Consider the following 13622-nt stretch of genomic DNA (forward strand, 5'->3'; position numbering starts at 1 on the left):
CCAGGTGCCCCGAACTCTCTTGCCCTCATGGATGGCAGCAGCATGAGACCATTCAGCCCCACTCTCCCTCTCTGGGCTGGCTCAATACCTGAACATTCCCCCAAAATAGTCCCCCAGAGGCCACCAGTAATGAAAAGAGAGAGAAAGGTGGTACCTGCACCACACTGCCAGCAATGCCCCAGCCAGTGCAGCCACCTGTCTCTTCAAATGCCCAGCCTCCAGCCCATCAGGCTGCATGGAGGTGAGCAGGGGAGACAGGAAAGCCAACACTGGCAGTTTCTTCGTGGCTGAGTGTGTCACCGTTTCCATCTTCCCCTTGCTGGCAGGGTCCAGTGGCAGGACGGCCACCGGTGGTGCTCCCATCCCACACTTTGAGCACACAACCTACTGTGTGCATGTGTGAATACATATTTGTGCTGCTTGTTCCAAAACCCCTCTTGTTCTGTTCCCAAAGAGCCTGGACCGACAATGTCAGGAAAGCCTCTGTCCCCCTGGCTTTGTTTGACCGTGCTTGTTTGGAGGAAAGATCCCAGAGAGGAGCTCACTGCTGCTGCATGCCCCAACACAGGCTTGCTGCTGACAGGGAGCGGGCCCCAGTTCTGGACAGGGAGGACAGCCTGCAGGCTCTGCTCCCTCCCAGGGCCCAGCCCAGCATCATTCCTGACCCTGGGCAGAAGGGAGCAAGGAGCAGTACCTGTGGCTGGCTCGCTTGGAGACAGCTCTTTCTGAAGTGTGTCAGGTGCCCTCCCTGCACAAACACAGGCCTAAGTCCAGCACCACCAAAGTACACTGAAGCTGGAGGCAGCCCTGGCCCCAGAACAGGCTTTGGGGACTTTGCCTTTTGCTACCACAGAGACCAGGATTTCATGCCTGCCGCAGTGAAGCTCGGACAGGATGCAGGTGGCTTGTCCTTGGGAAGCTGCTGCTTCACTGCCACATCCACCACTTGTCAGCACCCTCCTCCCGCCCCATCCCACTAGGATGGTCTCCCCACTCTACCCACCCTACTTGCTCTGCCCGTTCTGCCCCCTCTGCCCACCCTGCAGGTCATCACGGAATCATAGAATCATATAAATATTCAGGTTGGAAGGGACCATTCAGGTTGGAAGGGACCTTACAGGTCTTTTCATTCCACCTCTCCACGATGGGCAGAGATGCCACACACTAGATCAGGTCCCACTCTTCTCTCTCTCTAATAGTGTTGCCCATAGTGGTGAGCAGAAAGAAGGTTGTTTTGGGGAAGAAAATATATTTACAGACCCCAAGTCCTGCCTCCCAAGCTAATGTTACTGGAGATAAGGTTTGGACACTGTGAAGTGTCCATCAAAACCAGCTCTCGTCAGCAAGTCCAGTCCTGCCTTCTCCATGTGCTGTTTTGTGTTGGATTTACACAGACTCTGGTGACTGAGCTCTACAGGCAGGAGGAGTTACATAAAGCAATTTAATGAGTCTTTTGTGCAAGCCAGAACTTCTTCCTCAACTGGGCAGGTGCCCCATGAACCGACTTTTGACCCATCGTGGCGGCACAACCACCCACGGCTCAACAGCTACATGGGCACAGGGTGGGTGCACCGTGCTGGCTCCAAAAACCCTCAGCAGAAAATAGTTGCAACAACCCCAGTAACAAATCCCTGATCTTCCATATTCAGAGAACAGGGTTAAATGTGCCTAATAAGCTGCTCATTCCAAATTGCCATTCCCTCTCTAATAATAGCTGTTAAGCCAGTCTTTTGTGGGACAACAAACATTTCTGTTATTCCCCAAGCCCAGCTTGGGGATAAATAAAGCTAGCTCTTGTTTTAAAGCAGGAGGTCATGCTTCATCTTAGGATAAAGGCACTGCTACCCTTTCCCTGGTTTACAGGCTTAAAGGAACAAAATTGAGTGATACAAAACATCAAAGAAAATTAGAATTTTAGAGCAGGAGCAGCTAAAGACAAGTCAGACGCACTGGCACTGAGCTCCCCCCACATGTGTGTTTAGCAGATAATTTGTTATCATCCCAGTTCAAAGTTAACCTGCTGAAAAGCTGCTGTGGGAGAGTTGGCTGATCTGCAGCGTTTCAGATTTCCGTGTTTCAGCTGGGCGCAAACAAAAAACACTCAAAAAGCTTGTTTTTGATTAAGCCTGTTGCTGCCGGGTACAAATACTTACTTTCTGGGTGGAAGTTCATTAGGGCACAAGCACCAAACATGATTAATCACACAGCGCCCAGGGTCATGGCTTGGGTGGTGGCAGCTCTTGATGCTGCCCTGTGATTTTCACTTCCCTGTCTTGAGCTTGAGGGACGAGGGAAGAGGATGACAGCGTTTCCTTCCACCCTCTCTCTTCAGGGATTCAGGCACCAGCCCAGGTGAGCCAAGGTCTTAGACCCCTGCACTGGCCGCCCTCCTCTCCGGGCAGCACCGTGAGTCCCCCTGAGTCCCCATTTGGCTCCAGATGCCCCAGTACAGAGACACGGGGACTCCTTCAGCTCCATCTTGTTGGGCCTGTGGCAGGAAGCTGCGGTCAAGGCTGTTTGCCTGCCCTGGCTCATCTGCTATTCTTACACATCTCGCGGGGGTGAGCTGTGTTTTCACTGTCTCCGAGACGGGATTTTCCTCTGTTATGCTTCGGAAAAGCAGCCAAATGTGGTGCAGGGCGCGGGAGGGCAGGCACGTGGTCTGGGCTCCCAGGAGGTATTTGTCGAAGGGCTAGTGGCAGCTGCAGACCCCACTCCCAGGTCTCCTGCAGCATCCCAGCCCCCTGTGCCTCATGGGATGCCCTGACCCTGCTCCCCTGGGATGCCTGGGGCTCAGGTCTCCCAGGATGGAGAATTTCTCCCTATGTGTCTGAGCTCTGTCAGAACCAGCCCAGCACCTCTGCTGCATTCCAAGCTGCATGGCTGCCTCTTGCCTCTGCCCCAGGAGCCCATGCCAGGGGCAAGAACCCACGCCCCAGTACCACCACGGCAGGAATGGCCACGCTGCCACCTCCCAGTGTTCCTCCTGTACCCAGGGGCTCAGCCCTCTGCCACAAAGCCACGGCACCCTGTCCTAGCCTCTTGTGTGCCTTGGAAAATCCCAGGTCCCAGCTGTCAGCAGCCACCCTTGACTAACTGACCCCCTTCTCTGCTGTCTGGTCTCAGACCAAGCCTCAGCAAAGGTACATCCTGGGCAGGTCTCCATGTGTCACCAGCCATGGGCACAATAGGGCTGCACGTGTACGTGGCTGTGTAATGCCATAACGAGATTACACTGTGATATGATGGCTATGAAATAATCCACAGTATCATTGAGTAAATCCCGGGATCCAATTACCTTTCCACATGACACCCCTTCCTGGGCATGCAGAGGCCAAGGGGCTGCAGTCCAGTGCCCTGCCCCTCCAACAGCCTCCTGCTCCGCTCCTCCGCTCCCCTGCACCTCTCTGCCTCCGTGTCATTTAAGATTATCAAAGTTTGTGTTTCTCTGCAGGAGCCCCGACCCTCTGCCAGGCTCTGTTGCCTTTTCTCAGCCGGCTGTTCACTCCCCAGCACTGCGCTGCCTCCCCTGCCCAGCCAGCCCCGGCAGCACCCGTCCCGGCTGAGCTGCTGCTCAGCTGGCTCAGGCAGTGATACCAGCCTGCCCAGGGTGGGGCGAAGGGCCAGTCTGGCTGGCCGCGGGTCCACAGGATGCGGGAATGCTGAGCACACTGCGGTGTTGACCAGAGAGCTCCGGCGGGCACCCTGCCTCCCACAGCAGCAGTGTTGTTTGCAAACATTTTTTTTCCAGGGCCTTTTCCCTGTCCTGGCAGAGCTGCTCCCGGGAGCCAGAAGATCCCTTTCTGTGAGAATAAAGCCCGGGGCACAGGTACAGCCACAGTCGGCGGCCCGGCAGCGGTGCCAGGGCACGCACGATGCCCCGCGGCCGGCTCGGCGCGCTCCGCTGCGGCCGCCACGGTCGCTCCTGGCCCTGGCAGGTGTTCAGACACCAGCGCTGTTGCCAAGTCAGGCAGGGAGTGTGGCCAGCTGCAAATTTCGGCTTCGTTTTTGGAGCCTTTGAATCACTGGCCAGCCGCCAGGGTTGTTATTTGTTAGTCTAAATATTTTTTTCCCAAGTGAATTTCAAGCTGGCAAGAGGAGCCAGGCAGAGGAACTTGGCAGGAGGGCCTTCCGTATCCTCAGTGCGGGGCAAGCAGGGTCGAGGACAGGATACTGTGGAGTGGTCCGCCCTGCCCAAGAGACCCTAAGCAGCAGGACAGTGGGCTGCATCAGTGCTGGCAGAGCCTTCACACCAAGAAATCTTTAGCTTCATTTCCCTCGTGGGGGAATTCAGACAAAACTCCCACTTACGGGGTGGAATCCGTGGACCATCCTGTTTGGAGCAGAGTCTGTACCTCTGTACATCCCTAATACTGCACAGGTTTCAGCGAGGTTTCAGAGGCTGTGACCCCAGACATGGATCCCTGGGGTGAGCAGGGGATTCATATCACCCATTTTTGCCTGAAAAAACCCAGAATCCCACCTGAGCCAAGGTTGAGGCCATGCCGAGGCTGAGGCTGTGCCCCATCTGGATACCAGAGCTCAGGAACCATAACTCTGGCCCTGCTCTCTGCTGACATGCTGTCCACCCACCCTCTGGCATGGGGGGCTGTTCTGAGCTGCAGCTTTTTGCTCGGCCAGCTTGCACTTGCTGGGCCCAGGGGTGCAGGCAGCTCCCTGGGAAAGGCACCTGGCTCCTGCACCCATCCATGTGAAGATTTGGGCAGAGCTCACAGGGGGCTCATACTCACTGGGGTGGCCCTGGGTGCCAGGGAGAGGCACCACAGCACCTGTGAGCTGCCCCAGCGGCAGCAGCCCTGGCTTCCAAGGCTGAGAAGAGTCAGGAAACAAAACAAAACAGGGGCAGTTTGCAGGGGAAGAAATTGCTTTTCCATCTTGGAAACCTGAGCCTCAGATCCACTGGCTTCCAGAGAAGGGAAACAAAGACTTTGGGAGGGAAGGGCTGGCGGCTCCTTGGGAGAGCAGAGAGCCATTGGGCAGGGAGCAGTGGGAGAGGGAGCTGTGGGGCAGGAAGCTGTGGGATTGGGAGCCATGGGGCCAGGAATGAGACCGTGGCCAGAGGGAAGTGCCAGCAGGAGGGAGCCTGCCAGGATCTGGCAGGGGCAGGGCACAGGCAACTGGAGGGTGTCCTGTAATTCCCCCCACACTTCCCATCTCCCCATCACCTTTCCAGCCATTGTTCGGCAGCCCCGGGGGCTGAGGCACTGCATGGAGAGACGCTGCCTTTTCTCCCTTCCTGCCCCTCCACTGCGGCTCCCACCCCACCACCTTGCAGGTCATGTCTGAGCCCTACTGCCAGGCCACATGCCCCCTCAGGAGTGTGGGTCTGGGGCACTCTGTGCTCTTGTCTGCCCCAACACCCCACCGCTGGCTTATCCCAGGACAGCATGGCAGCAACCAGCACCTCCCCAGGAGCCAGTCCATGGCCAGGAACAGGGCCAGGATCCAGCTCCACACAGCCAGGGACACCCACAGCAGTTAGAAGGGCTCCATGGGCCTCTCTGTTTAGATGGATAAATTCTCCATGATCCCATCTGCAGGCAAAGCCATTTCTGTCATTTTGGCTCATTTCCGTGTGGTGGATTTTGTAAGCGACCTTTCTGTTGAGTTGTCTGAGTGTCTTTTCTGTGGCTCAGCAGTGGCCGCTCACTGGCCACGGCAGCCACATCAACCCATCTCTCCCAAAGGCAATCCCAGCCCAGCTGATGGCAGATTGAAAGGCTGTTCCTGCCAACAGAGTGGGAAAAACATCAGTGCCCATCCAGTACATGGCACAGTGGCCTGCAGCTCTGTGCTGGGGGGACACTTCAGACCCCTGGAGGTCTCTCCATGTGCAGGGACCCCGCTGACACTTCCCAGCACAGAGCTGGCAGCCCATGAAGCCCCACAGACAGCACAGGGGGCATGTGGGAGCCCCCAGTGCCACAGCTGCAGGTCCCACACGAGCCTGAAAGATTAATGACCTTTTTCCAGTGTTTGCTTTAGGCAGAGGCTTGTGCTCCAGGGCTTTGCTCAGATAACAGTCTGGTATGAGAATAAGCTCCCCTGGTGAGGTGCATTTGGAGAACTTGAATGGGGGCTCCAAAACTAGTTGCAAATAAAGAGATTAAGATCAGTATTTGTCCTTTTCTTTTCCTTTTTCCTTCCTAGTGGAGCAAAAATATTCCTGTTTATTGCTATAAACCCTTGGGGACTGTGTGATAAACTCACAGCAGGAATTACTGTCTCAAGAGATCAGAGATCCCGAGAACATCCCCTTGCCAAATTTACAGTTATCATTAGTTCTAATTAGCCTTGTTTATCTCTCCCTGCAGTGGTATTTGGGGAACCAGCTCAGGTCAAACACGGGGCAGTTCCCTTATTGTTACCAGATATCCAAAATCTCCCTTCAGGCCACACCAAACTGTCACAGCATGGACACCTTCCTCAGGCCTCTCCTGGAGCCTGGCTCTGGGCTCCTGCATGTCTGAGACAAGGAACATGCTGGGAAAAGGCCGGGAGAGGAGGAGACCCTGTTATCCCACCCCCAGCATAGCTCCCGCAGCCCCCAGGAACCCCAGCCGCTCAGCTGCGACGCCTGTGTGCTCGCACACTCCCTGCTCTATATTCTTCCTAAGAAAATAAAGCATCACTGTCTTATTAATTATGTGAGTTCTGGAGCAATATTTTTCCCAGAGTCACCTACTGGTTCACATATTCGTTTTCCAGGCAGCTTAGCCAGTAGCCTGGCAACACGGTGACCTTATGCTCTGCTCAGCTTTGAGCATTTTATTAGCCACACTGGACTCTCTCCACCGCTCCATATTGCTGAGCCCCTCATTAGTACAATTAATAAGCCGCTTCTGTCAATTCAATCAAATGCCAGGCTCGACAGCAGGAGAAAGCTTTGGCAGATCAAGTAGGGGATATTCTGAGTAGCACTGGGAAATTGTAGGAAACCTTTCATCTCCCCCAAGGAGCTGAACAAGAATGGAATTGTGGGATTGGGATTCTCTCAGGTCATGTTTATTTATCGCTGGCTCGTTAGTATAATAAATCAGGTTCCCTGTCACTTTGAATGAAGTCATAGGTTTGCTGGAAGGAACTTGGCAGAACACCTTGATATTATTAGTGATGGTGTGGACAAAGCCCCATGAAAGGCAATGCCGTGGCTGGGGTGTGCGGGCATCTCACACGCACCCACTCGGCCCCGCACCCCACCAGGGACTGGCGTGGTCATGCCAGGGGACCGGGATTGTCTTGGGACACACCACACAGCATGTCCCAGGTACCCAATAGCCACAGGAATGGATGATTCTCCCTGCTCCTGTGCCTGCTTCAGGAGACATGCACGTGGGAGACATTCCCGTCCTTGGCCCACCGTGTGTTGCCAGTGCAGAGCACCAGGCAGACAGTGTGGACGACATCCTGCACTGGCAGTCGACGTGGATCAGGCACATGTGACAGCACTTCACCTTTCAACACCTCTCCATGTCCTGCCAGACTTTGTCCTGGCTCTGACATCGGTGTGCTCTTTGGATCCCACGCTGCCTCCATGTGCTCCTGCCACAGCAGTGCCGGGAGGTGCTGCGGCTGCAGGGCAGACAGGTGGCAGGCGAAGGCCTGGTGCTCACACTGGTGCTCCCTTGCTGCATGACTGTGGCTCCTGAGCCTGATCCCTGTGTCCTCTGAGTGGGACCTACCAGCAGCAAGGGACCAGGACATGGCTTTCACATTTCACCTCCTCCTGAACTGGGCACGCCCAGTGGTCTAGAAGAGATGCTGGAGAGCTCACGGTCTCCTTGCCTGGATCCGCACTTTTCCACCCAGAGAAACAGATGTGCAGGTTGGTTCCTGTGTTGGAAATAATGCTGAGTGACAACAAGGAAGAGTTGTGACTGGTGTCATAGTCTGAGTGCCCCAATAGAGCAGGCATCATGGGTTGTATGTCCCCAAAAAACCTTCCTCAAATAAATTCCCCTGGAAATCCTTTGATCTGGTCTGACGGTGAGAACATAAATCTGAATATAGCTTAAAGGTTACAAAAGAAGAGTTCTATTTTATTGTTTAATATAACACAGTGTTTGGTCTCCCCAATGTGATAAATATTAGACTGTTCCTGATTTTCTTTTCATAGACCTTCACTATGAAGAGCTTCACCTTCTACTTTCACTGCGAGTCAATTCCATCATCTCTGAACTGGACCTGCACCACCCTTGAAATGCAGGGATTCCCAAATCAGCTGTGTGCTGTTGGAGCATTCCCCATCCCACCCTGTCCCTAGTCCATAACAGCCTGGGAAGTCCCTAGGGCCATGCTCCTGCTCATTAGCTCTCCTGACTCCAGCTGACCTATAAATGTTGAAGGAAACAAAACAAACTGCTGGGAGGGAGAGGAAGGGCTGTAGGTGTTGGCCACATGTCAGTGGAGTGAAGCCAGGCTCCAGCTGAAGATGCTATTGTGTTGCAGTGATTTCCCTGGAAAAACAGGCCTGGAGATCTCCGTACTGTTCCTGGGAAGCACTTGATGACCAGGAGGGTGTGGATTTGGGGCACCCAGAAGGCTGTGGGGGTGTTGGGGGCTTTTGGCAACGTTGTGAATCTGACTCTGAGCAGACGCTACAGCAAACCCACAGGACTGTATGAGGCACCAGTGCCCAGCTCCAGCACACATGGTTGGAAGTGCCAAGGCTCGGCTCTGGCTGCCAGACAGACAACGGGTGTCTGCAAAGACATGCAGGTGGCTGCACTTGGAGAGGTCCGGGACACAGGCACAGCAGCTCCTTGGCTGCCGCCCATCGGCCGCTGCAGAGTGGTGGTCCGTTGGCCACCAAACCCACCGACTGGGAGCCTGGAAGGAGATTGTGGCAGTGGGGTATCTCCCGTATGTGCTTCAAGCAAGACCGGTGAGCCCTGACCAGGCCCATGGCTGCTGCTCTTTGGGCTTTGTCACCGCTTTCAAGGGCAAAGTCCAAAGTTCAGTCCTGGTTTGTTGGCAGAGTGAAGGTGGGAAGGTTAGTATCCTGCTCCTGGAGCAGGTGCACAGCAGACTGCTGCATTGCAGGGGTGTCCAAGGGAGGCGGCAGTGCCACCAGTCCCGTGGCACTCATCCCTTCCTCCCAGGCAAGCGCAGTGCCCTGGATACTGGGACCATGGGCAGACACAGCCAGGATTGCCCATTTGCATGCCACCCCTCAGGGCTCTGGGATGGTGCAAACATCCTGGGAATGGACTGGAGGAGACAGGGACATTACAAGAACCCCAGCCAGAGCTCAGCCATCTCTGTGCCATGAGGAAGGTGTGTGGGTGATGGAGTCCTCCCCTCAGTGCCAGCCCTCTCCAAAGCTTCACAGGCAAATCACTTCCATCTTTTTAAACATCTGGCCTAAACCAACTCCTGAGCATCCCATGCATCCCTAGTCACTGCCCACACTCAGCATGGTACATGGAAAGCTGTCTGGGGACACAATGCTGTCCCTCTCCTGCACCACAGGGAAACCTCCTGCATCCGCCACCCCTGGATAGTCCGTAAATGCCCCCTCCCTCCTTATCTTTCCTTGAGCAGCAGGGGTCTTGGCATCTTCTAAGCCCCTGTTTCCTCTTCCAGCTCCTGTTGACACAGTGGCCATGGGAGAACAATGGAGCCAAGGGCAGCAGAGAGACAACCTGTCCCTTCTTCTGGCTCCCCACTCACCTTCCTGGGCACAGCCAGGCCACAGGGACCTGCAGCACAGCTGATGAGGTGGCAGCACCAGGGGGAAGCTGGGGCACGGTGACCCCACAGGGGAGCCACAGCCTGGCCAGTCTGGCACTGTGCCATCCTAGTGCCGGAGCACTGGGCATCCCACAGAATAAGGCCACCCTGCACTGCCTGGATGCTGGTGGAGATGTCCCAATGAGGAAAGGGATGCAGAGGTACCTCTGTGATGGTGAGAACAGGGCTGAGAGGGTGGCACGGGCAGTTAGAAAAGTGGCTGGTCAGAGATTTGGGGGAGAGAAGAGTTTTTATTGGGAGTTTTGGCCAGGCTGGCACCCTCTGCCTTCCATCAGAGTCGTTGGCACAAAGGACAATATTAAATAAAGAGCTCGTCAGGAGCAGCAGGTTTAAAAACCTCCCTGAATTTCTAACCTGCGAGGAGCAGGGTGGTAAGCTCACTCTTATCTGGAGGTAGTGCTGGTCGGGAAGAAAATTGCGTGCTCCTGCGGAGCGGCTGAACACCCAGCCAGAGGTGCAGCAGATGCTGTTCAGCCAAGGTCAGAGTCCCGCTCCGACCCAGCCACTGACGGTCCCGAGGGCGGCGTCGAGGGAGCAGACCTGAGGGGCTGGGAGCCCAGCACCTGCCAACACCTCCTGGCAGCCTCCCGCACCTCTCAGCACCTTCCGGCACCCCCAGCCCGCAGCCGACAGCGGGCTGCTCAGCACCCCGAGGCCACCCGGGCTCCTCCGCCGGGGCTCGTGTGCCATCCAGTGGCGAAGACTCAGCTCCAGCACAGTCTGAGCCTTCTCACGCTGCAGCTCAGCGTCGGGGAGGAGGGAGCCATGCCGGGCTGGAGCCTGGGAAGCATCTCGCCGGGGAGGATCCACTGTGGAAGCTGCTGACAGCAATGGGATGTGCTGAGTCTCCATTGCCACCCAACCGGGAAGGCGTGCCCAGGCCAGCGGTGCTCCTGGCAGGGGCAGGGGGCCTCCTGCTGCTGTAGCAGGATCCCAGGCTTCCCCTCGGAATGCTCAGGGAAGCAGTCCAGGTGCTGGGAGAGGAGAGTGGCCCGAGGGCGATGAGCAGGGCTGGGCTGCAGCAAAGCCTCCTGCCCCTGCCCTAAGGATCCAGGATTGACCTGTGCTGGGGAGAGGGAAGATTCCTCATCTCAGGGAGATGTTCAAGTCCTGCCATGGCAAGTCCCTGACCACTCCATCCCTCTTGTGCCAGCCAGGGACAGGAAAAGGATCGAGTGCCTCGTCCGTGTTAAACTGCACTGACACCGATGGCCGGGCTGGAATTACCTCCAGCAAGGTCATTTCAGCTGTACCCCCGGGTGTGCTACTTCTACCTGCTCTGCAAGGGCTTGTGCCCACTTTAGCACGGGCTGGGCTTTGAAACACCTGGAGGGAATCGTGGGCAATCCTGGGCACACAGGAGGTGTTCTGTGTATAGCACTAGCCCGGCATGGGCAAATAGATCCCAGAGGCATCGTCCCAGAGGACCCTCAGAGGGATGTCACCTCTAAATGGACACTGGGGGTAGCTGCACAGATCTTTGAGCTGCGCTGGACTGGGACTGGCAGAGGGAGCAGGAGAGAGAGATTTAAGGAAATTGGCTGAGAAGGCAGGGCCCCCAGCAGTGGCAGTTGTAGCTTGGTGAATCACAACAGGCTCCTTTCTGCTCCAAGACATTAAGAGCAGCTCAGCAATTAAGACAGGCTTCTATTAATATGCAAATTTCTGCTGCCATGGCAATAATCTTATAAATGCAAATTGCACTGGGAGCTATTGTTGGAGAGGCCTGTGCTGGGCCCTGTGCTGGGCCCTAAGCAGATTCCCCTAACTGAGCTCCCCTGGGCCCGCGGCCCTGGACAGCTGGGGACAGCACTGCCAGCGGCCACCCTGATGCAGACAGCAGATTTCCACCTGGCATCATCCCTGTCCTTGCTCAGCCCTTTTCGCACAGATCATAAAGAATATCCCGGGTTGGAAGGAACCTACAAGGATCATCGAGTCCAAGTCCTGGCCCTGCACAGGACACCCCAAAGTCCCACCCTCTGCCTGAGAGCGTTGTCCAAACACTCCTTGAGCTCTGACAGTCTTGGGGCCATTCCAGTGCCCAACCACCCTCTGGCAGAACCTTTTCCTAATATCAATCCTAACCCTCCCTTGACGAACCTCAAGACATTTCCTTGGGTCCTGTCACTGGTCACAGAGAGCAGAGATTGGAGCTGTACCTTTGCTGGCCTCGGGAGGAAGCTGCAGACCCCAATGAGGGGTCTGACCTCAGGCTCTTCTTCTCTGGGCTGAACAAACCAAGTGATCTTAGCCATTCCTCTCATGGCCCCTCCAGGTCTTGCACGATCTTCATAGCCCTCCTTTGGACACTCTATAATAGCTTAATATCCTTGCCTATGTGCCAGCAGCAACAGGCAGGGCAGTTCAGCCTTGCTGCTCTGTGGGAATCTCCTTCCACCTGCCACCAGCATCCAGTTCCAGTTTCTGCAGTCATCAGAAGCCACGCCCTGAGCCACTCTGAGAAGCAGGGATGTGTGCAGCTCCCTCCACCTTTCCCATGCAGCCAGATCCCACTGCAGCAGAACCTGGCTGCTGCCCAGCCATGCTGTAGCCACCCAGGGAGGCTGAGACTGGCCCAGGACCAATGGTGCTGCAAGCTCTGGGGCAGCGCTGAGCTGCAGCTCCCAACCCGAGGGCAGAGGGGATGTTTTCTCCTGATCCTGCTCTGCATGGAGGCTCCTGCAGCCCCACACTGACTGGGTGGACTGGGTCTGCCACAGGCTGCGGGGCTGTGTTGGGGGGCACCATGCCTGTGCCTGGTCCACCCCAGGCCAGCTGCGGAGGGCAGCCATGCCCTGGGAGAACTGAGCACATATGTCCCTTCTCAGATGGGGCCAGGACCACAAGGTATCAGAGACCGAACAGCATGAACGGTGCCCTGGGTTCCTGCCACCCCAGGCACTGAGACCCATCAGACCCCTCAGACCTCCTGGGAGCTGCCACCATATCCCAGGTGCACCCACTGGGTTCCTGTGGTCCTGCTCCCCAGAGACCTGGGTCCACAGAAGGGCAGTGAAGCTGCTGAAGAGACTGGAGCAAATGTCCTGTGAGGAGCAGCTGTGGAAGTTGGGGTTGTTTAGCCTGGAGAAAAGGATACTGGGGAGGACCTTCTCAGTCTGTAGAACTCCCTAACAGGAGGGTGTAGCCAGCTAGGGGTCAGGCTCTGCTTCCAGGGAACAAATGACAGGACAAGAGGAAATGGCCTCGAGCTGTGCCAGGGGAGGTTTAGATGGGACAGTAGGAAGAATTTCTTCACAGAGAAGGTGATTAGACACTGGGACTGATGCCATGAAGATTTTTGCCTTTTCTTTTATACCCCTGTTATACCTTTTTTACAACTTCTGTATTCCTAGTGCTTTTGCCTACATTCTTGGACTTGTCAAGCTGAGAGACTAAACATTTTAGAAGCTTCATAGTTAGGGACCAGAATGCCTCAGACCCCAAGGTCCTCTCCAGAACACATTCTGTAAACTAAGATAGAACCATCCAGGGGAAGGCTCCTTGGGGAGGGGGGCTCACTCGAGCCTCTCATTGGGGAATTTTTGATAGATGTGCTAATTAGTAAAACCTATAATGTTATACCAGATCTTTTGGGGGTGTGCATTGCAGTGTGCATTTCGGCGCATTTGACCTGCACGTGTGCACCTAAGGATCCTTAAAATAAATACCAAGGTAAAATCCCTTTTCCCCTTCTAACCGTGTTTGACTCTTGATTTTAAGACCAGGAAAAGGCATCAGGACAGGCTGCTCAGAGAGGTGATGGAGTCCATGGAGGCGTTTAAGGAACAACTGGATGTGTCATTGAGTGCCATGGTCTAGTTGTCAAGGTGGTATTCAGTCATAAG

Source organism: Corvus moneduloides, chromosome 24, assembly GCF_009650955.1.
Source record: "Corvus moneduloides isolate bCorMon1 chromosome 24, bCorMon1.pri, whole genome shotgun sequence".
Taxonomy (NCBI): domain Eukaryota; kingdom Metazoa; phylum Chordata; class Aves; order Passeriformes; family Corvidae; genus Corvus; species Corvus moneduloides.